Source organism: Solanum dulcamara, chromosome 3 (genome assembly GCF_947179165.1).
Source record: "Solanum dulcamara chromosome 3, daSolDulc1.2, whole genome shotgun sequence".
NCBI lineage: Eukaryota > Viridiplantae > Streptophyta > Magnoliopsida > Solanales > Solanaceae > Solanum > Solanum dulcamara.
Window position 1 is genome coordinate 53,021,287 of NC_077239.1, and position 25,813 is coordinate 53,047,099.

Here is a 25,813-nt window from a genome sequence, read left to right on the forward strand (position 1 = left end):
TTTAAAAGGATAAATTAATCACACAAAAAATATTTTCGATTTTAGGAGAATTTAACAAATTAAACCAAACTACAATTAATATCTAAACAAGTATAAATAACGTAAAAAAACAAATCATTATAACCCGAATCTAATATAAATAACACATGAAAATTTGGCCCAACACTTAGTTTCTATATGCCCAGACCAAGTTGTTGGGCCACCTAATTTTGTATACGCTTGGACTAAGCTATTAGACCACCTGCGTTTTGGGCCTTAGTCCCAATTCCCATGTATACCCCTGTTGTGTATCTTGTGTATATCAGTGTATACATCAATTGTCTCCACCTGTAATATTTGTATATCACTATATACTAGTATATTCAATTCCCATTTTAGCTCCCAAGACCTGTATAACTCCAATTCTGTCTTTGAAAAGGTTGACTCGATAGAAGAGATTGGACAAAAGACGCAAACAAGGGAGAAAAGTCCATCATGGACTCGGATAGTTCATGCGAGAAGACGAAAAGAATAAAATTAATAAAATAGCAAAGTATCATTGATAAATAGTGAGCATGTAATTTTGAAAAGAAAAGCAAGCAACACTCACTACATTTATTCTAAGTAAATAGAGAAATCAAGTAAACAGATGGAATATTTTACATGCCAATGACTATCAAGTATTGATCTCTAGCAAGTAAACGACTTGATATTAATGTTTTGAAAACAGATATCATGCTAAAGTAGTAAAACTAGCTTAAGCTACTACAATAACTAAATTCAACCTTCATTTCAAGATGCCACTCGGAACTAACATAAAAGTTAATCATTTATTCATAAAATAGTTAATGGATACCAAGAAAATCTCAAAGGCTATAACTAATCATAAGAAAGAAAATGAAATTGAAGGGGTCAAAGGATATACTTCCAGCAGACTATTTAAGTCAACACATGTAGACTCATTATTATCAACATATGGAAATGAAATGAAGGAGGAGAAAACTTAGATTAGTTTATGATTAAGAAATTGAATCAGGTCAAAAGTATATAATCAAGAACTAGAATATAAAGTAAAATTCTTTAAGCCTTTGGCAACTCTTCTGCAGGTGAACCACTGGTCTACCATTTAAACAATCAAAATCGAAAAAATAAAACTTTTTAATTCATGAAAACTAGTTGATTAATTTCTAAAGAGCAAAAGATGCATTATTTATGAAATAAATGATACTCTAATGCATTCAAGTGATACATAAACCAAGACACTCATATAAATTAACAAAAAAAACCTGACCTAAGGTACAATTGACATGAAACCAAGCCCCAAATAAACACTATCTGATTAAACTTAAAAGATAAGAGGAGATTTCATTTATAGATGCTAAACAACCAAGATTTTGCTCAAATAAGGCCCATGCTTGATGGCAAAAATTAACAAAAAAGGATCAAACATAAACCACCAGATTTCTATAAAAGAGGTCCTATTCACAGCTGATACGAATCCACATTTATGTTATTATCGAGATAAATGTTTAGCACTAATTATGTGACATATAATGTAAACCTCGAGTTAAATAGGATAGAAAGATAAGAAGACTATCCCTTAAAGAAAACCAAACATTAGATGGGTTTGACGAATTATCAAAGAAGAGCATATGTTGGACAATGTCATCAAACAAAAAAAGCAAACAAATTTGTTCCTAGCAACTAACAAAATAACTGAACTATTACAATTACGTCTCAACAAAGTGAGTTTCTATTGCCTCGTTCAAACAAATAAACACCATACAAATCATACCAGGTAACCATTACATTCCAAAGAGATCAAAAGAACAACAAATAGCCTTGAAGAGTACATCATCCGAAAAGAAGGCGAGAAGAAAAAATGAGATTGTTACCTCTTCCGAAGACGCGAATTGAGAACGATGAGCTAAATAGTGAAGCTTTCACGCCACGGCTCAACCATAAAGATGAACAAAAATGAAATCAGAAGCCGGACTCTGAACCTCAAATTCACGCCTTAAGAACAATAGTTTTTTCTTTAGTTTTCCCTTTCTAAGATGTGTATTTCCTCTAGGTACTTTTTGTCTTTTTTTTCTCTTTATCCTTTGTATCTCCAACCCTTAATAAAGACTAAAATGGGAGGGTTTTATAGAAGGGATTTTGGGGTCGAAAATGGGGGAAAAAGAGGGGGAAATTGAATCCAATTTTGGGGGTTTGGGATTAGGATTAATGTGAAATTTGAAAATTCTTCCTAGGATGAGGAATATGCTGAATTGATATCAAAATCCCCCTAAATTCTCAACAAAAATGGACAGATTCAAGGTGAGGTTGATGGCCAAAATTCGAAGAAACTTTCTCAACTCAAATCGAGCGAGCCAAGGACGAACACCATTTTCCTCGATGTACTATTATTGGGGAACGTTTGAGAAAGCAGATGCATAGGTATATTCGTATATATATATATATATATATATATATATATATTTGTGTATGTGTCTGAGTACGCGATGTGAATACACTTGGAATGGAGTGGGATATGCAGTTGTGCGTAATATAGAATGGGCTTCGTTGTAGAAAATTAGAAAATGGATCGGTTGGGTGAAGGAGTATGTATTGTATTTATGTATTGGTGTGTTGCTGGGTAATTAAAGGACTTGGGTCGGTTAGGACTGATATATATGTTGAGTGTATAGGTGTTAGTTGTTTGTGGTGTGTAGGTTCTAGTGTTGTCAATTGGAAAGTGGGTAGGTTAGTATATATGTTGCTGGGTAGTTAAGGAAATTGGGTAGGAAAATGTGGTGTTGGACTGATTAGGGGATAAGAGAATGGTATTTTCTTTGAATTTTTAAAATAATTACTTCAAATTGTTTAAAATTGAAAAGCTCAATAACTAATTTACGTTGCGGAGGGTCAAAATATGGTATCAACAATTGTCCCTTTCTTTGTATAGGATCAATCAAAGAGATAATGGACAAAAAAAATTGACAGATCCTATTTTGACCGACCACATTTTCATCTTTCTGAAATATGAGTTGGTACGGACTTTGTGAATTATGGTTGGACCCTGGTATCGAGTTTCCTACATATCTCAAGTTACACGAGAATTTAAGTCATTTGTAGTTCAAGACGCTTGATTTGGCGCACAAATTTAAAGAATTCAAAAGCCATCTCGGAGTCAAATTACGGGATACTAGAAATCTTGGGAATAGAATAAGGAGAGGTTTGTTGGAGCACAATTGAGTTTCAACATAGAGCACGCCTACATATCCTTAGACATGGAAATTAGACTACCCATAGTTCAGCTCAATTGGTTGAAAATAAAATCTCTTATGCTAAGATAACCTTCGGTTGGGAGGAGTGACAAATAATCAAGTATGAAAAAGAGGCTTGCATCCTCTTAGCCATGAATGTGGTGCACTTTACACTCATAATTAAGAATTTACACGGACATAATTTCCACAGCTCTCGGTGCATTGTCACTTGGATTGGAAAGTTACCTCCGATAAAAGTTAAAGTTTTTCGAATGCGAAACTGAAATTAATAGACCCGAAGAAATATCTACATTCCTTATGATAGGGGTGTGGTTTGATTGTGGTAGAAATCATTCCTCAACTTGTATCCAAAGAGTTTTATATTCCTCTACGGACTATGTCCCAGTTCACTACTAAGAAAAATTTCCATGTTGTATTGCATCCTTTTTGATATCGTCCGCACATGTGGTTTGTTTGAGAATTCATTCTATTGGATGCTCTCGACAAGGATTGAGACAAAACTTATTAGTATAAAATATAATTCAAATGGAGAGGTAGTATCGTTACTATGTCGGCACGTATTCATCTCTTTGAACCTTCGACGACAGCTTCCTTCAGTTTGACATAGAGAAAATAAAGCTTATATTGCTATATGGATATGGTGCAATATGTTAATGTGGTGCATTATGTTGATGCCCCCTCGACGATGACGTTATGCTGATTGCAGTGATATGGAGATGATATTGCTCTTGGTAATGATGTTATGCTGATGACTTTTTTGCAATAGTATGGAGATGATATCACTTTTGGTGGTGATGTTGTGTTGATGCCTTTATTGCAATAGTATGGAGATGATATCACTCTTGGTGATGATGTTTTTCTTATGCCTTTCTTATAATAGTTTGAAGACTATGTCCCTTTGGGTGATGAAGATGATGTGCTTCTGAGTAGTAAAAATGATGTCCCTTTGGGTAGTAAAGCTGATGTCCATCTAGGTAGTAAATATGTTGTCTCTCTAGGTAATAAAGATGATTTTCTCTGGGTGGTAAAGACGATGTCCCTCTGGGTAGTAAATACGATATCCCTTTGGGTGATTATGATGTTCCTCTGGGTAATAAAGATGATATCTCTCTAGGTAGTAAAGTTGATATCCCTTTGGGTAGTTAAGACGATGTCCCTATGGGTAGTAAAGACGATATCCCTCTAGGTGGTAAAGACGATGTCCCACTAAGTAGCAAAGATGATGTCCCTCTGGGTGATTAAGAAGATGTCCCTCTGGGCAATGAAGATAATGTCCCCCTTGGCAATGAAATGAAGATGATGTCTCCTTAGGCACTGATATGAAAACAATGTCCTCTGCGACAATGAAATAAAGATGATGTCTCCCTCGACATTGATATGAAAATGATGTCCCCATCGTCAATAAAATAAAGATGATGTCCCCCTCGACATTGATATGAAAATGATGTCCCCTAGGCATTGATATGAAAATGATGTCCACCTCGACAATGAAATGAAGATGATGTTCCCCTCGACATTGATATAAAAATGATGTCCCCCTCGACAATGATATGATCTCATTTGATAATACAATATGAATGACCCTCTGGGTAGCGGTATTATCTTCTTTGACATTATGACATGAATCTCCCTCCGTGCAATGCACATTACTGCATTCAATATTGATGTGACTTATGACTATCCTTCAAACGTCCTCGACGTTGGAAAATACATTTCGACATCATTGTCTATGCTAGTTTATATTGAAAGTGGCTATTTTACTTGTTTCTATACTTAAAAGAAAATAATTAGTAGACACAATGTCACTCTAACTAGCCACTGAGTCAAAAAATATTAAGGAAGAATTCTTGAGAATATGTACAAAGTGCCTGATCACTTTGACACCGATATACAAATATCGTCCTTATTTTCGAACACTTTGTGTTGTTGCAGCTCATGATTTATTGGAGATTTGAACGAGGCATTGTTGCTCTTATATTGCAGTTTTTCTTTATCATCTGATGAGCCTCAACGACTTTCCTCCTTTTATAGAAAAATAATCAGTTTTGGAGAGGTTTTTGCTCTTTTGACTTCCCCGTATTTGATGAACAGAAAGATAGGATGATTTTATGGCATCCTTGTAAACCTGCATCTATAGAATTTTTTTTAGTTTTAAACAAACTGATCTGTGGTGATTCCTTTGGTTGTTTGCTCTTTGTCTTTCTATCTCTTGTTGATTGCTTCGATCTCCGCTTCTTAATAGATACAAGGCAATTATATTTTACACAGAATATTTTGATATGGTAAAATCTTTTAAGAAACAATGACATTTAGAAAGAAATTAAAAAAAGGCCACTACCAAATGTCATGTCACGCATAACTTGGATGAACGTCCTTGGTGCGAAGCTCTTGCACATCCGGTAGCTCATTGAAATATTTGCAGGTTCCTTTAAAATGAGGTATTCTAATATGACCTTTCTGAAGCTCTTTGCTGTCGATTCAAAATTCTATTGTGTCAAAAATTTGACATTGACTTTTGAACTTCTAACGATCCTGGGGATCATTTAAAGTTCAAACTTCTTATCATGCCTATATTTGAAACTGTCTTCGAATCTTCAGATGATGCTAGATGAAATTTTTGAGGTCATCCTCAAAAAGTTTTGTCCAGTCAGTTGTCTTGGTGAATCTCAAACTTATTGAAAGAAGAGTTGAAGATTTTTTGAGACCTTCCTAAAAAATTCTGTCCCAGATGCGATTCTTGATGTACTTTGAATCTCGACTTGCTGGAGAAAGATCTTTGAAAATTTTGAATCTCTCTCAAAAATTTATCCAATTTTCATTTTAAATAAAAAGCTTATGGGAGATATTACCTAGCCGTTGTGGCGCCTACATATCCTATTAAGGCAAAAATCAGGTCACACATTGTTCTCCTCTCGGGAGGTAAATAAGAAATAGAAAATTTTGATAAGAAAATGACTAAGGCTGACATAGGCTGTCTACGTATCTCATTCTTTAGAATTCAGTTCAAACGTAGTTCAAATACAAAAAAGAAGTATTGGAAATAGATAAAGGGGTGACCGAAGCCAACATAGGTAGCCTCGTATCTCATTCTTTAGAATTTAGGTCAAATGTAGTTAAATACAAAAAAGAAGTATTGAAAACAAATAAATGGGTGACCGAAGCCGACATAGGCCACCTACGTATCTCATTCTTGAGAATTCAAGTCAAACATAGTTCATTACAAAAAAGAAGTATTGAAAATAGATAAAGGTGTGATCGAAGCCGACATAAGCTGCCTATGTATCTCATTCTTGAGAATTCAGGTCAGATGTAGTTCATTACAAAGAGGATGATTAAAAACAAATAAGCATAGAAACGATTACAAGCAAATGATGCAATTATATGGAATGAAATAAAAGAAAATATTGAATTTTCAAACGTAGCATCTCTTGACAACATCTGAGTTGATTGACAACTTGTGAGAGGTATATTATCAGACAAATGTATCAATGTATTGTCTGAATAAACTTATGAATTCTCTTTTCTGACCTTCTATCAGATGGACACTGATTCTGATTTCTTTGACACATTCTTCATTTTCCAAATTCACTATTTTAGTCTCTTCTAGATTCGGCTTTTCCTCACTCTCGACCTGCTCCAATTCTTTGGAGAAGTGTTTTGGTACCATCTCATTATATTCTTCAAACTCATCCTTTGCTTCATTTTGATCATTTAGCTTTTAACATGACATGATATTGACAAATTTTAGATTATTTTTACTGAAATCATAAATAAAGACTGTTAGATAGAAAAATTAATGCAACTAAAATAAATTTTCGCAATTAACAAACTTTGGACATGGCCATGGACCAATTTGCTTTTTTTGAAAATATTACGAAGGAAATTAAAGTGTTATAAGGTAAAAATGACATTAAGGGTGGGTCTTAGGCCTTATTCGGACTACTACCAATTTTTTAAATAACATAAATTTCATTTTTATCTATTAAAGAGGCCCCTCCAGCTTGAAATCTCGTATGTCTGACGTCTCGATCAACACTTTAAGCACAACATCACTTTTTTCAAAAATATTCTCGATTCCTTTCCCTAAACCATCATCATAGTCACGCTTTTATGCTGAAAAAGACTGGTATAAGTGAGACAAAGGTTTCGTTAGAGCACAATCAACTTACTTTTTGTTCTGATCCTCTTTTGGCACTAAATCAAAAGCTTGATGAGCTTCCATAACCACAAATTTGGGTTTTTCACTTATGCTCAGCGAGGCTACAACTTTCACAAGATTGTTAGTATTGGCTAGAATTATAGCTTTATTCTCACACCAATCTTCTTCGACTTCGTTCATGTTAATGATCTCCCTTCCATGATTTGGCAAGTGGTTACTATTGATATTAGGAGTGAGTTCAAAGAGTGAAAACTCTTTGATCAATTAAGTCCTAAATTTTATGCTTTAAGTTGATGCAATTTCAGTGGTATGTCCAACTGTCAAGACCCCGACCCTCTGAGACATGCACTCACTAGAACCCTCTAGTGGGAGAACCATCATTTAAGCCTAACTAACAAAAATTTCAATGTATGCAAAAGTTTAAAGATGTGGAAGCAGGTTTAAATCAAGAAACAACAACTGAGTTCCCGTAAACTTAGAAACCATCTAGTTATAAACCCCAAACATTGTGGAAGTAAAAATATCCTATGAACTGAAAGTCATCGTACCAAAACTCTAACAATAAACAAGTCTAGAAAGGGAAATGCAATTCCCAAAAGATGTCATTAAGAGTTAACAAAATGTCTGAACATCTAAGTCCCAAAAGAAGGACTAGAATAGATGAGAAAGTCCACGATAGCATGATTGAATATCTCACCCTTGGACTGGAACAAGATCTCTACTCCTCTAGGCGAGGTTTCTTCATAACCGATTGAATATGCCCTGTACTCAGCAAAAGACAGCGCAAGTGTATTATCAGTACACAAAATCAACGATGAAGTAGTAGGATCACGTAGTTAGCCAATAAGCGGATCATTGACAAGTAAACTCAACATGACAAGCACACATACAAAAATAAGTTAACCAACCTTATCTCTAACAATATTCAGCAAGATCACAGTTTTATAACTTTAACATGCTATAACTTTACACAGGTCCTTTCATGGGACCTACAAACACTCAACTTTGTATCAGAATGTGACACCCGATCTAAGGTCTATGTCGGAAGGTGACACTCGATCTAAATATGTGTCGGAATATGACACCCTATCCAAATATATGTTAGAATGTGACACCCGATCCCATTCATGCAAACAACCACAATCACATTCAATATTCAATATTTTTATCACCAAGAATAGGTTCTTCACACAACAGGCCAACAAGTGATCATTTCACATATAATCTAGCATGTTTCCCTACTCATATACACATATGCATATCATAAAGTAATTTAACAAGTATATGAAACACATACGAAAAACTAAACCATCACCTACCTTGAATTCGAGCTTCAACAACCTTAAAGTGCAAGAGCTTTCCCTTTTTGGGTTCTTTTTGGTAGTTCTTGGTCTAAAACAAGTCACATATATACATGGATTAATAAAATAGCCTAATTCACAAGAATTATAACTAAATTCTTACCCAAGGCTAAAACCCATGATCCTAACCCCACCCTAGGGCTATTTCCCATAATTAGTTTTAGTTCAAACGCTACCCCAATGATTACTAATCAAAGTTTATAGGATCTAGGAATCAAATGATGAGTTTAAGGAGTAAAATTTTTACCTTAAGTAGGGAAATTTGTGGGAAATCGATAAAAATCGCTATAGGTCATCTCCTGTAGCTCTAGAAACTGTTTTTGCAGAAAAAAACCATTTCTGGGGTGTTTTCCAACTTAAGTCGGGACTATCCCGCTTTGGCAGGAGAAATCCCACTTTAGTGGGAGAAATCCCTTTCTGGCGGGATATGAGGAAATAGTGAGCTCGGAGTTTGAGCTTCAAGCCCCCATTTCACAACACACCCTTTCCCAAGGATGTATTAAAATATACCCTTACGCCAAATCTATTTTTGAGAGTTTGACTTTCTCGAATGGGATTCTGTGAAGCCATAAATGCTTTGTATTATCTTGGCTATCATCTTATCTAAATAAATTAGAGATTCAATCTACCACCATTTACATGATCACCGTAGACATCACCTGACTTAGAATTTATCTAAGTTTGGCCTAGGCTAAATTTTTTCAAAGTTACTATCCGAAGTTTTTTGGCCCGAAATCCTTCCTCAATTGCCTATTCCTAATGATGGGGACATATCATTACAATAGATACCAATTTATCCATCACTCATCCTCGAGTGTTTAATAGGGCTAAAGTAGAGATAGAGTAGTATCTATTTCGTCGAACAATTAAGGATACTTATTTCGCATGTCCTTTTCAGTTTCCTAAGTAGCTTCCTCCACAGAGCGATGCTTCCATTTCACCTTGACCATATTGATCTCTTTAGTTCTCAATTTTCGGACTTCACAATCAAGGATTGCAACTGGCTCTTTCTCATACTTAAGTTCCTTGTCTAATAATATTGAGACCCATTTAATGATATAGTCCCCATCCCCATAGTACTTCTTCAGAATTAATACATAGAACACCGGGTGTACCCTAGACAAGCTAGGTGGTAAGGCCAATCGGTACGCCACTAGTGCTACACAATCAAGAATCTCAAAAGAGCCAATATAGTGAGGATTGAATTTTCCCTTCTTGCCAAATCTCATCACCCCTTTAATGGTTGACACTTTTAGAAGTACTTTCTCACCAGCCTCAAATATCATACCCCTTACCTTACGGTTATCGTACTTTTTTTGATGACTTTGAGCCGCTAAGAGCTTAGCTTGGATGCTCCTTACCTTATCCTTAGCATCCCTCACTATGTCTACCCTCAATGGCTCGACTTCTTCAGCTTCAAACCAACCTATGGAAGACTTGCATCCTCTCCTATAAAGGGATTCAAATGGTGCCATCTCGATGCTAGAGTGGTAGCTATTGTTATAGAAGAACTCACATAAGGGAAAAAACTTATCCCAATGCCCTAAAATGTCGATCACACATGCCCTCAACATGTCTTTCAGCACTTGTATAGTCCTTTCTGATTACCCATCTGTCTGTGGATGGTAAGCGGTTCTGAAAAAGAGTTGAGTACCCAAATCTTCATTCAACTTTCCCTAAAATTTGGAAGTGAACTACGTAGCACGGTCTGAAATGATAGAAAGGATTACCTTGTGTAGCCTTACTCTCTCTTTCATAAAAATCCTGGCCAACTATTGTGCATTGTAGTCCACTCTACCGAATAAAGCGTGCTGACTTTGTTAACCTTTCAACCACCATTCAAATGGAGTCATACTTCCTCAAAGTATTGAGAAGTCCTACAACGTAGTCTATGGCTATTCTCTCCCACTTCCATTCAGGAATAGACATTCTTTGAAACAAACCTACAAGTCTTTGGTGCTCATACTTCACCTGTTGGCAGTTCTGACACTTGACTACATATTCCGCTATGTCTTTCTTCATACCTGACCACTAATATAACCATTTCAAGTCTTGATACATCTTAGTCACCCTATGGTGAATAAAGTATCGTAAACCATGAGATTCAGACAGAATTTTCTGAGTTAGTCCATCTACCCGGGGAATACAAATTCTTCCCTTAAAGTGGAGCACCCCACCTGCATCAAGTGTTGAGTCTTGAGCCTTTCCCATCAACACCTTTCCTCTAATTTCATTTAAGTTAACATCCTCAAACTTCTTGGTCTTGATCTCTTCTATAAAAGTGGGCCTTAGATCAACTCCGTCCATTATCCCACCTTTCTCTAAAATGCCTAGCCGCATGAACCTGGCCTCCAAAGCCTGAATTTCTCTAGCCAGGGGCCGCTTAAGGGGTCCCAAATAGGCTAGACTGCCTATGCTAACCGATTTCTGGCTCAATGCGTCTGCCACCACATTAGCCTTACTTGGATGATACTGGATAGTAACATCATAATCTTTAAGCAACTCCATCCACCTGCGCTGTCTCAAATTCAAGTCCTTCAGTGTGAACAGATGCTGTAAGTTATGGTGAACAGTAAATGCCTCACACTTGACGCCATATAGATAATGCCTCCAGAATTTTAGGGCAAAGCCTACAACTGCCAACTCCAAGTCATGAGTCGGGTAGTTCCTCTCATACACCTTCAACTATCGTAACACATATGCTACAATATTCTTATCCTTCATCAACACAATACCCAAACTGGAATGTGAAGCATCACAATAAACAATGATGTCTTTACCTTCAACTGGCAGGGTCAAAATTGGTGTTGTGGTCAAAAGAGTCTTGAGCTTTTGGAAGTTTTCTTCACACTTGATAATCCCCTCGAATGACACCTCCTTTTTAGTCAACCTGGTTAAGTGAGTAGAAATAGAAGCAAAGTTTTCCACGAACCGACGATAATAACTGGTCAGTCTCACAAAACTTCTAACCTTGGTCAAGGAACTAGGCCGAGCCCAATTCTTAACTGCTTCAATCTTTTTCGAGTCTACCATTATCTCTTCCTTTGAAACAATATGGCCTAAAAGGCAACCGAAGGCAGCCAGAATTCACACTTAGACAATTTTTCATAAAACTTTATCTTTTTTAAACACTTAAGATAATTTGGAGATGGTCTGCATGTTCCTGTTCACTCTTTGAATATACCAATATATCATCTATAAACACTATCACGAATGAATCTAGGAACGACTTGAACACCCCATTCATCAAACTCATAAAGGTTGCAGGTGCATTGGTCAACCCAAAAGACATCACTAAAAAATCATAGTGCCCATACCTGGTTCTAAAAGTTGTTTTGGGCACATCCTCAGGCCTAATTTTCAACTGATGGTACCCATTCCTAAGATCAATCTTTAAGAAGACTAAAGCATCTTTCCATTAATTAAAGAGGTCATTAATATGAGGCAAAGGGTATTTATTTTTTATGATAACCTTATTCAATTGTCGGTAGTTGATACACATTCTCATACTACTATCCTTTTCTTGACAAACAACATCGTAGCACCCCAAGAGAAAGCATTAGAATGAATGAACGCCTCATCAAAAAGCTCTTGGATCTGAGTCTTAAGCTCTCTCAATTTTGTAGGAGCCATACGGTTGGGAGGAATGAAAATTGGATGAATAGACAACTCTAAGTCAATCGAGAAATGTATATCTCGGTCAGGAGGCATAGCAGGAAAGTCTAAAGGGAATACTTTTGAAAAGTCACACATTACTAAAATAGACTCAATAGAAGGAGAATCTACATATATATTCTGGATATGGTCTATATAGACCAAACAACCCTGCCTCACCATTTTTCTAGCTCGGAGAAATAATATGACCTCCCCTTTCCACTCTAACCTTTCCCTCCCGGGATCTCTAGTGCCACAGATTTTGTATTGCAATTAAGTATAACAAAGTAGGGGAATAACCAAGTCATGTCTAAGATCTCATCAAAATATGTTATGTCTAAAATACTAAGTCAACCCAAGTCTGGTATCCCAAAAACACAATAGAACAAGCACGATAAACATGGGTGACTATGATTGACTCTTCAACAGGGGTAGAAACATGAACAGGGGTATCTAGTATATCACACAGTAAATCAAAACTCAAGGCATATTTCACTAACACATAAGTATAAGTAGAACCCGGATCAAACAAAACAGTAGCCATCCGGTCACAGACAAGAATAGTACCCGTGATCACTACGTCAGACGCCTCTGCCTCAGTCTTGCCAGGAAAAGCATAAAAATGAGCTCGGTCATCCTGAAGGACTACTTCCTACCTGGATGGGCTGCTCCTTGACCTGAACTACCATTATCTTGACCCCCACGGCCTCTCGAATTTCCTCCTTTCCCACCCTGTGGATGTTTTATACCGTTGCTCCCCCAGCTACAAGTAGTACTGCTTGGTTCTGTTGGGGTGTAGAAACTTTCCCGTGAGGGTAAGGACACTCCCTCTGTATATGTCTTATCTCTCCACAATTAAAATATCCATGATTAAAAGACGAGTGGCTACCCGAGAATGATGCTCTCTGACCCTCGTGGGCCAAATGCTGCTGTGGAGTACTTAAACAACTGCTAGTAGAAGTGGGCAGTACTAACTAAATTCTCCGGGATGCAATAACCGGTCTGCCTGAACCTCTAGAATAGTATTCCTAGAAATTACCTATGCTCTTGAGCTTCTTAGCCAAAGCTTTGGCTTGCCCATCTCTTCTCACACCTTCAACCTTCTTCACAAAGTCTGTAACTTCATTGAAACTCCTGTTTGACGAAGTCATATGGATGGACAGTGCCTGCAACTCAGGGTTTAACTCCTTCAGAAATAACCTGATCCTCTTCTCTTTTGTGGTGACTAGCTGAGTAGCATACCTGATTAATATATGAAACTTGGCCTCATAAGCTGCCAGTAATAACCCTTTCTTCTCCAGGGCCATAAAATCATCCTTTTTCCTCTCTCTCAAAGTACGAGGCACATACTATTCTATAAATATGGCATGAAACTAAACCCAAGTAAGTGGGGGCAACACGGGCGAATGACACTCTACATAAGCTCTCCACCACTGCTTGGCCTCACCCTATAGCTGAAATGTCCCAAATTCTACTCCATGTTGGTGCACTATACCCAACTTGTGCAACCTCTCATAACAATCAAGAATAAACTCATAATCATATTCATTTTCAGTACTATGGAAGACTGGAGGTTTGAGCTTTAGGAACTTGGTGAGCATGTCATGCTTAGTACCGATCATTATTGGTCCCATTAGTGGTTTGAAAAAGGCATATGTGATTACCACCTCATCTGTAGCTAAGCTACAGTAGAAACAAGATGAGCAACATGAGCTGATGCTGCAGGTATGGTGGGAATGGCTCCAGTGCCTGCCAAGCCACTCAAGAAAGCAATGATCTATTGAGCTAGTATAGGGTCCAGAGAGGGAATACCAGCATCTCCAGTCTAGGTGTCCTCCTCCTTTTTAGCATGCTTTTCTTCCTCTCCAGCTTCTACCTCTCTCTCTAACTTGTTTTGGGGAACAAAAGGGGCCTCACCTAGTAGAACCTTTTTACTTAGAACATCTACTCTGGAAGGTGCTACTTTGACTTTGCCCCTTCCTCACCTCACTCTCCTGCCTCTACCCCGGCCTCTTCCTTGAACATTGGGCTCTTCCTCCGGCTCCATTGGTGCTACAGGTTGTACACCATTATAGCATGTGTTAACTATGTATGAATAAGAGAGTGAAAAATATTAGATACTAATTTGGATTGCCAGATACCAATTTGGAATCAAGTTATAACACAAAGGAAATAAGATAACAAAACTTTTCCTAAAATTCTGTAGCCTTTCAAAGAAAAGTACAGATGTCTTTGTACCATTTTGCAAGACTCTACTACACTTATTTTGGTATGATAAGATCAACGAACCTAGGCTCTAATACCAACTTTGTCATGACCTAAACCTGTCGTGACTGGCACCAATAATATCCCTCTAATGGGAGAACCATCATTTAAGCCTAACTAACAAAAATCTCAATGTATATAAAAGTTTAAAGATGCGGAAGCAGGTTTATACCAAGAAACAACAACTGAGTTCCCATAATTTCAGAAACCATCTTGTTATCAACCTCAAATATTGCAGAAGTAAAAACATCCTAGGAACTGAAATTCATCACACCAAAACTATAACAATAAACAAGTCTAGAAAGGGAAAAGTAATTGCCAAAAGATGTCATTTAGAGTTAACAAAAGGTCTAAACATCTAAGTCTCGAAATAAGGACTAGAAAAGACCAAAAAGTCTACGATAGCATGACAAAATAACTCACCCTTGGACTCAAATAATTTCACTACTCCTCTAGGCGAGGTCTCTTCGCAACAGGCTGAATATGCCCTGTACTTAACAAAAAGGAGCGCAAGTGTAATATCAGTACACAAAATCAATGGTGTACTGGTAGGATCACGCGGTTAGCTAGTAAGCGAATCATAGATAAGTAAACTCAATATGACAAACACACAAACACAGAATAATTTAACGAATCTCATCTCCAACAATATTCAGCAAGATCACAGTTCTATGACTTTAACATGCTATAACTTTACATAAAGTCCTTTCATGGGACCTACAAACACTCAACTTTGTGTTAGAACGTGACACCCAATCAAAGGTCTATGTCAGAATGTGAAACATGATCCAAATATATGGCAGGACATAGCACCCAATCTAAATATGTGTCAGAACGTTACACCCGATCTCATTCATGCAAACACCCACAATCACATTCAATATTCAACATTTTCATCACCAATAACAGGTTCATCACACAACAGGCAAACAAGTAATCATTTCACATATAATCTAGCATGTTTACCTACTCATATACACATATGCATATCACAAAGCAATTCAAAAAATATATGAACACATACAGGAAATAAAACCATCACCTACCTCGAATTCAAGCTTCAACAACCTTCTAGTGCAAGAAAAATCTTTTTGGGTTCCTTATGCTAGTTCTTGGTCTAAAACAAGTCACATATACACAAGGATAAATAAAATAGCCTAATTAACAAGAATTATAACTAAATTCTTACCAAAGGCTAGATTCTATGATTCTAACCCTATGCTAGAGCTATTTCCTACTATTAGTTTCAGTTCAAACCCTGCCCCAATGATTACCAATCATAGTTTCTAGGTCATCTCCTGTCGCTCTAGAAACTATTTTTGTAGAGAAATATCATTTCTGGTTTTTTTTTGACTTAAGTCATGACTGTCCCACTCTGGTGGGACCCATCCTTCTCTAGCGAGATGCAAAAATAGTGAGCTCAAAGTTTGAGCTCCAATTCCCCTTTCACAACACACCCCTTCCCAAGGACATATTAAAATATATTCTTTATGCTAAATTTAATTTTGGGAGTTTACTCACCTAAATATGACTCCGCAATGCCGTAAATTCTCCATATCATCTTGGCTATCAACTTATCCTTATAAATTTTAGATTGAATCTTTCACCATTCACATGATTACTCTATACCTCACTTGATTCAGAATTCGTCCAAGTTTTTCCTAGGCTAAATTTTTCATAGTTACTATCCAAAGTTTTTTGGAATAAAATCCTTATCCATTGCCCTATTCCTAAAAATGGGGATAAGTAATTATACCAACACCTCCTAAATGGTAGGTATAGTAAAGATCGGGTCTTTAAATTCTGGAGTTGACGTTGATGTTTTTTGCATCAATGGTTTGTATCTTACCAGCTATTTTCAATCTCTCAAAAAGATGTGTTCGAATTTGAACCAAAGGAGTAAAGACTCAAGAAAGTTTCTTCTTATGGTTTGAGCAAGAAATATTGTATTTCTTTCGTGGAGGTAGAGGTACTTGGCAGTAGTTTGGAAAATTCTAGTGAGTAGTTGTTGGCTTATGAACATTTAGGTATTGTGGAGCTTGATATCTTAGAGGTGTACTATGGTAAAATAATAATGAAGTTTGATAATTTGCATGGACATTAGGATAACTTAGTTGTGGATCTTGGTGTAATGATTTTGTGAATCTATGTGGTAAGTCGTGAGTGGGAAAATTTTTGGACATTTAATCCAACATGCCTCTTTGATTTTGATCTCGATTCATATGAAATGGAGAAAACATCTTCCGTGTTCCTCCTCCTCAACCCTGAAGATTCAATTGGGTAGACACTTGAGTGATCTTTCCATTCTTAAGACCGCCCTCAATAAGCTCACCAACTTTGATAATCTCAGTGAATTTCACTCCTATAATAAGCAACATACTCTCATAGTAATACAACACTTGCATGCGCACACAAATTTTGATGATCTCTTTCTTAGTCATGGGAGGTTTGACCCTTGCGTCCTCTTTTTTCCAACGATAGGCATAGTCTCGATAGCTATTTGATTCTCTCCAAAGAGTATAGATCAGGAATGATTTCCATATTATAAGAAAATCTTTTAATGAAATCTTTAGCCAAAGCATTCTAACTTGGCCATTGTTTTATTTCTTGATAAGTAAACTATTTTAAAGCTTCTCCGCTTAGACATCAGCTAAAGAGACACATCAACAAAGCCTCATTTTTTTCAATTACCATAGATTGGTCGCAATAAGCCCTCAAATAAACTAGGGGATTCCCAAATCCACTAAAAATATCAAATTTCTATACTTTGAACCCTTCTAGGAGGTGGGTGAATGCACAAGTATTAATAATTCAGCCCCATAACGTCTAGGGTGTAGTCAAACTCCTTCACCGCTTTAGAAATTTCTTTCTTCATGCTCTGTTTAGTCATTTCCTCTTTGACCCTCCACTCTTTCTCCTTCTCCTTATAGTAATTGGGTTCAAAATAAGTGGCGAGGAAAATGTATGGTTGTGATAGCATTGGGATATGAAAATTGGGTTTTAAAGGTATGTAAGTAGAAGATGAATTTTGTATACTTTGAGTAGGAGTTTGATGTGCGAGAGGAAAAGTATAAGCATTGTGTGTATTTGAATTTTGAGGAGCATGCTTGGTATGAAGAACAAGCACAATGTGGGTTATGGATAGTTAAATCGATATTGGGCGATTTAATGATTGTAGTAGTGGGTGGGTTGTTTGGGTACTGTTCATTTGTTGGATTCAGAGTTGGAAAATAAAGTGGAGGCCTTCCGTCGCCTGGAACAAGATTTGCCAAATCTCGGGTCTTTTGCATCTTAGCCTTCATTTTGGTAATTTGTTACATCAGTTGTGAAATCAACTTATTTTGCTCGGCTATGATAGGGCCTACCATAATAATTTCCAGCAAACTAATGTCCCTACTATTTCAATCACTTTTTCTTTTCCCTTTCGATAGACTTTGGTCAGGGAAGAAATCTTTGGGATCTTTAGACCTCGTGAAGTATCAATGTTCAACTATTTTCAACACATATCAATTTCGATTACCTGATAAAGAAAAATGACTCTAAAGGTAAACATGTTAGACTTTGTAGATAATAAATAATACAAGATATCAAAACAAAGCAACAAACACGCAAGAGTTTCTTCATTCGAAGATAAACTAGCCCGTGGGTATAGGAAAATGACTAAATAGATAGGATTTTGTCTATTTGGTTTGGGATTTGTGAATCAGGAAGGTTGAATTGTGTTGAGCCAAAATTTTCTTGCATTTTCATGATTGTATGTCAACATCTGTTGGTGTGAAATTTGTATTTTCTTGTAAAAAATGAAGGGGAAAAGTAAACTTTTGAAAGATATGGACTGGGTCTTGAAAGGCTACCTACATATCTCATAAAGGAGAATTCAGATTCTACATAGTTCGACTAGCTTAAATTTCTTGCCGACTTGGGATGACAAATAAACTTTTTTTGAGAAGAGAGTAAGATTTAGGATTTGAAAATGAAGTTAGGATTTGAAAGTGAAGTTCGAATTTGTTGGGAAACTAAATACTCAAGGATTATTTAGATGCACTTATGATAGTGACTTGATTTTTGTGCTTAGGGAGTTCTAGAAAAAAATTGAAAAAGGAGTGGGCTAGAACGTCTTCAAGTAAAATAACACACTCATTCAAGTATTTATAACATATAACAGATAAACAATTATTGCACATCCTAAATAAATATGTGACCCTTTTATGTTAAGGATAGGCCTAACGATTTGAAAGATGTATAATGTCATTTGAAATGCTCTATTGCCCAAAACCTATATTTATACAAGTTTTATCAATAAACTGAATGGGGATACATAGGGAAAATAGGATACAAATAATTAGTCTCACGCTGGGGAACAATCCTAAACTAAGGCTTCGTGGAAGATCCTTCGTTCTTGACTTCTTGATATCTCTGAAAGCCAACATCTTTTGGATAGAATATCAGTTTGTGAAGCTCCTTCTTTGACTACACTAAGCTATTAAAATAAAATATCAACCTTGAGAGACAATGGTTCGTCAAACGATGTATACAACATTCAAATTTAAATACATAAGTATGATTATCCATTTAGGGTGAGGATCATTTAGACTTAAGATGGTATTTCCAATAGGTACAATACGCCTTAGGTGTTGGGCAACCTTAGGTTAATGCACTAAAGAGATTTGGCTTCCGCTCTATGCTAGGTGGACTAGAGTAGGATTTTTAAAAGAGACCAGTTATTCGAGTTGGACAAACTGCAGGGTGAATATAATAAACGACGTTGTATGACCATGAACCAACTATCCATTTAGTACTTCAAGAGGCAAATGGTTATTTTCTGAAGGAACAACCGCGGATAACCATGTAATCGTCCTTATTCCTAATGCAAACTATTTTCCATTTGGCAGAATTCAATGCCATAAAGTGCAAAAGTTATAATTTGTGGAATTTAAACAAATAAAAACAAGTAGTAATGGATGCTCTCAAGGAGATGAGGATGAGAGATTCTAAGAGGGCCCGGTATGAAGGTGGGTTCTCTAATGCTAGGATCGGTGGTAATAGTGGACACTCTCAACAAGGCCAAAGCTTGGAGAAGAAGTTTGCTAGGGATAGGGTGCCATACCCTAAAGCTAAAAGAAGAGGAGGTGTGAATACTAGTAACCCTTCTTTTCCTAAGTGTGTAAGGTGTGGAAAGAATCATGGAGAAAAGTGCTTGATGGGAACGGGTGCTTGTTAGGGATGTGGCAAAATGGGACATAAGCAATTCGAGTGCCCTCATGTTGCCAACATGGGTGGAAAAGGTCATCCTCTAGGAGGCCAAGTACAACAAGGTGCCCAAGATCAACCCAAGAGTGGCCAACATAACAACTAATTCTATGCTCTTCAATCTAGGTAAGATATTGATGAGACTCCCGATGTGGTCACATATATGTTACGAGTCTTTACCTTTGATGTTTATGCATTGCTTGATCCGGGTGCCAACTTGTCTTTTATTACTCCTTAATTTTGGTCTAGAATGACCCTTCATTCGCTTTCTAAGGCTTCCGATCTAATATCGAGGCTCGCTGTAAAATGTGGCTTAAAATGGCTCTTGGGTATGAGACCCACTTTCTATTAAAATGATCTCATATAGGAATTCTGAATACGCTATTGAGTTCATAACGTCAAATTTAGTGGGGTAGCATAGCTGATTTATTTTTATCAGATTCCGAATAAATTTTGAGCACCCTATCAGAGATTTTAGATTTTCCAAAATCTAAAAAAATTGCAGCAGCAACTTCCCTTTTATTTTGAGATATTTCCTCCAACTTTAAAACCCTTTATCTTGGACTATAGAGCTCCAAATTAGGTGACTCAAAAGATAAACTTGTGTGATTTCTCGTGGAAAACGTATTGGATAGATTGAAAATTGATTTGGAGTATTCGATTTAGGTAAAAATATTGCTATGAGATTTGATGTATGCCCCAAAGTGTTATTAGAACCCTTTTCGGTTTATACTCCAGTTGGTGATTCGGTATTAGCCAAGAGAGTTTATAGAAATTATTCCGTATGGGTCTTGCATAGAGTTATTCTGTGTGATCTTGTTGAACTTGACATGACTAACTTTGACATCATTCTTGGTATGGATTGGTTATAAGCCGCTTACGCATCTATATGTTGTAGGACTTGTGTGGTTAAGTTTCACTTTTCTAATGAGCCTATTCTTGAATAGAAGGGTAATGATTCCATGGTTAAGGGTCGATTTTGTGTGAGCTAGGGAGGTCAATTCCAAAACTCCTATTCTAGAGTCAGTCCCTAGAGTTAATGAGTTTTTTGATGTGTTTTCTCCCTGTATTCCTTCCGAAAGGGAAATAGACTTTGGCATAGATCTCCTTCTCAATACCCAACCTATTTCTATTCCTCCTTATAGTATGGCTCTGGCGGAACTCAAGGATTTGAAAGAACAATTGAAGGATTTATTGGATAAGGGTTTTATAAGACTAGGTATTTCACCACGGGGTTCTCCCGTTTTATTTGTTAGGAAGAAAGATGGGTCATTTCAAATGTATATAGACTACCGGCAATTGAATAAGGTCACCATAAAGAATAAATATCCAATTCCAAGAATAGATAACTTGTTTGATCAATTACAAGGAGCAAGCTACTTTGTCCATTGCTTCGCCTTTAACTAAGTTGACACAAAAGGAGATGAAATTTCAATAGTAAGATGAATGTGAGAAAAGTTTCTGAGTATTGAAGGATCGTCTCACATCGTCTCTTATTTTTACATTGCTCGAAGGTTTGGATGGGTTTGTTGTTTATTGTGATGCTTCACGTGTTATTCTGGTTTGTGTCTTGATGCATCATGGTAAGGTTATAACCTATGCCTCTAGGCAACTTAAAGTGTATGAAAGGAACTATCCAACCTATGATCTTAAACTTGCAGTGGTTGTGTTTGCTTTGAAAATTTGGTGCCATTATCTTTATGGGGTGCATGTTGATGTGTTCACCGACCATAAAAGCTTGCAATATGTGCTTAGACAAAGGGACTTGAACCTTAGGCAAATGAAGTGGCTTGAACTCCTAAAATACTATGACACAAGCATATTGTACCATTCAGGTAAGGGAAATGTTTTAGCCGATGCTCTTAGTCGGTTATCTATGGATAGTGTTGCACATATTGAGGAAGGCAAGAAGGAATTGGTTAAAGAGGTCCATAGATTGGCATGTTTAGGTGTGCGTTTGGTTGATTCCAAAGATAGAGGTTTTCTTATACACAATGGTTCGGAATCATCTCTTGCAGCAGACGTCAAGTTCAAACAAGATAATGATTCAATTTTAGTTGAATTGAAGAAGTTAGTTATGGAAAAAGCCGTTGAATCTTTATCCCTAGGAGGAGATAGGGTACTACATTACTAAGGTCGTCTGTGTATTCTAAATATTAATGGATTAAGAGAGTTGATATTGAATAAGGCCCATAGTTCTTCGTATTCAATTCATCTGGAATCCACCAAGATGTATCGTGATTTGAGGGAAGTGTATTTGTGGAATGGCATGAAGAAGGACGGAGATCGTGTCTAAGTGTCCTAATTGTCAACAAGTAAAAGTTGAATATCAAAGGCTGGGAGGTCTAACTCAAGAGATCAAAATCCCTACTTGGAAGTGGGAAGATGTGAATATGGACTTTATCATGGATTTGCCTCGTACTAGAAGACAACATGATTCTATTTGGGTCATTGTAGATGGGATGACCAAATCGGTGTATTTTCTACCAGTCAAGACATCTTATGGTGTCAAAGATTATGCTAAGTTGTACATTCGAGAACTTGTGAAACTTCATTTCGGATAGAGGTACCCAATTCACTTTATATTTTTGGAAGCCATTTCAGAAAGGTCTTGGTACTAGAGTCAAGCTAAGTACCGCTTCCCATCCTCAAACCGATAGACAAGCCGAAAGAATAATTCAGACCTTGGAGGATATGTTAAGGACATATGTGATTGATCTTAGAGGAAGTTGGGATGAGTATTTGCCATTGATTGAGTTTGCCTACAATAATAGTTATTACTCTAGCATTTAAATGGCTTCTTTTGAAGCCTTGTATGGGAGAAGATGTAGGTCTCCGATAGGGTGATTTGAAGTAGGTGAGATGACATTGATTAGTCTATATTTGATAGTTAATGCAATGGAGAAAGTAAGGCTCATAAGAGAAAGATTGAAAATGGCTCAAAATCATCAAAAGTCCTATTCAGATACTAGGAGGAGAGAGCTTGAATTTGATATGGATGATATGGTATATTTAGGATTTCACCTATGAAAAGGGTAATGCGTTTGGTAAGAAAAGAAAGTTGAGTCCTAGATACGTAGGACCCTATAGAATATTGAAGAGCATTGGCAAAGTGACATATGAGTTAGACTTGCCACTTGAGTTGGTTTTGGTTCATCCGGTATTTCATATGTCAATATTGAAAAAGTTTGTAGGTGATCTAAATTCTATTGTGCCAATGGAGAATGTGAGTATTGAAGAAAATTTGACTTATGAGGAGATCTCGATTGAGATTTTAGACCGGCAAGTAAAGAGGTTGAGAAATAAAGACGTTGCATCCGTCAAGCTATTATGGAGGAATCAACAAATAGAGAGTCCTATATGGGAAACAGAATCGGACATGATGAAGCGTTATCCGTATCTCTTTCCTTCCACTCAAGCCTAAAGGGACTAAGTTGTTTATGATCAAATCGATTAAACTCCTACATTTCAGTTCCATAGTCATTCATATGCTTGCATGATTCATGAAAATGATTCTTTTTCTCAAGGATTATGTCTTATGTTATGTATGAAGTTTACATAGTCTATACATTTTTCAAAGTGTCTTTATGTTCATGTTGGGTTGCTAGTTCTTTCTCCATGTCCTTCCTATATTAGTTGAATCTCATTCGAGGATGAATATTTCCAGGGGGAGATATTCTAACATTCCTTAAAATGCTCACAAGTGCCTTAAGAATGCATAGGGAATAGGCCGCTCACGTAATGCATTATCCTTAATCTGCAAATCCGAGTCTGGAATATTGATCAAAGGGTCAAAACGTGCTAAAAAATAGTCTCGGTGGATTTTTAGGACCCATATATCGAAAGATCGATTTTTCAAAGAAACTGTGCAAAACAGTAAAATGCGCAGCAAGTCCGCATCGCAGACTTATTCCCGTTCAGTGAAATTTTTTCCAAGTCAAAATCTGGCCAAAATCTCATTCGCTCAAAATTTGCCTATCAGGGAACACCGCCGCATCGCAGACTTGGGAAGTGGTTTTTTTCTGAATTTAGTTTTTTTAGTAATGACACTTTAGACTTTTCCCAAATTGTTAGTTAATAAACTTAGACATTTTTAGGACCCAATTCATCTCTATAAATTAACCTAAACCTCTAATTCTATTCATTCTTGTAAAATTCACCTACTCAAATATTTCTCTATCTACAAAAGACTATCAAGGACTCCATTGAAGACTTCAAGTAAATTCACTCAAAACTCTCAAGTTTTTCTAAATTATTTGGTTTTCTCACTTAAAGTATGTGGGTATTGATTCATGGATTCTTTCATCCATGAATCCCAGTAAATTTCTCAAGTTTTTTATCAAATTAAAGTATGGTATTTTATGGGTATTATGATCTCTAGTCCAATTGCATGAATTATGATTCAAATTATGATTATGAGTCTATTTTGATATAAATTGATGGTTATTGCATTGAATTGAAGAGTTTTTCCATCAAGTCTCCTATATTAATCTCTAGGGTTCATGATGTAAATTATGAGTATTTTCAATTATACTTCGTAATGATATCATGTTTATGAATTATGTATGGGCTGATAGAAAGTATATGATCATGCATGTTTCTAAGTAAATTTCATGATTTCCAAGTCAATTGATTATGCAATTGAGTTTTACTCTAAGTTCAAGGTATGAATTTCATGCAAGTTATGAAGTAAGGTGACTTAGGGCCCTATATGGTGACCTTGTACCTAACTATATGAATTATGCAAATATGATTGTAATAATGAAAGGACAATTCTCATGTTACAAGTATGTTATGAAAATGATCTACTCTATGATTTCAAACCTATGATCATGACTATGATGTATGTAATTATGATTTCTATGCTATGTATGTATTCCATGGGATTTGATTTAGCACTGAGAGGTCTTGAGGTGGGGGCCTACCAAAAGCCCCAGTATCAACCTCATATCTCTTAAATTGTATGCCATCATAGGTTGCCTTCATGGCCTAGCTATTGGATCCATATATAACATATGTATTATCCGCCTAGTGGGGTAGACTCTACCTTGGCAAGTAGATTCCCCTTTTTCTTCATTGTATGGGGAGACAACGAGATTCCATATTATAGATCGCATGGTCTTATTATCGATTATGATTCCTATCACACATATGTACGACCTCATATGTATTTTCATGATCTAAATTATGCTTTTCTAATGCTTTGGTCATTATGATTTTCTTATGACTTTACTCATCTCATCTTATCATGTGTCTTACTTGACCATTGCATCCCATGATTTACGTTGTATGTCATGCCCTTATACTTAGTACATTCCAACGTCCTAATATATACTCTTTGCCTACATTGTCTCATAATATAGGGGTTGAGATTGAAGATCATATTCATCCACGTGGCTAGTTAAGCTTTTCTATCCGGCGGTGTTTATGGTGAGTCCTCATTTATCAAGGACTAGTCATCGAGTTGGTTATTATTTTCAAAGACTTTTGTTATGTTTTATATTGAGGGTGAGATAGGACATGTCTTAGCCCCCGCCCATGCTTATGAGTAGAGGAATTTAGTTGGACAAATATTTTGGGTCTATGTTGTCATGTGACATTCTTTATTTACTATTTATGGTTTAGACTCTCTTATGATGTTTCCGCTTTTACTTTACCTTATGTATGCTTATGATATGTATAAGAGGCTTGGTTGGAGACCCTTTGGGGTTTCGATCGCTGTGTTATGACTAGGCCCTAGGTCGGGTCATGACAAACTTGGTATTAGAGCACAAGGTTCAAGTGTCCTAAGGAGTCCAACATGCCGCTTCAAGTAGAGTCTTATTCATGGTTGTGAATTATGTCATATCTATGAATAGGAGGCCATGAGACAT

The 25,813-nt window shown here is 36.6% G+C and overlaps 1 long non-coding RNA gene across 1 annotated transcript; it reads right to left on the reverse strand.

Moving 5' to 3' along the window:
- Positions 1 to 292: 292 nt before the first annotated feature.
- Positions 293 to 2,683, reverse strand: LOC129882603 (uncharacterized). The gene is made up of 2 exons (XR_008765807.1): positions 1,875 to 2,683; positions 293 to 327 (listed from the first exon to the last, which is right to left on the reverse strand). It is a non-coding gene; the product is annotated as an uncharacterized LOC129882603 (long non-coding RNA).
- Between the last annotated feature and the right edge of the window lie 23,130 nt (positions 2,684 to 25,813).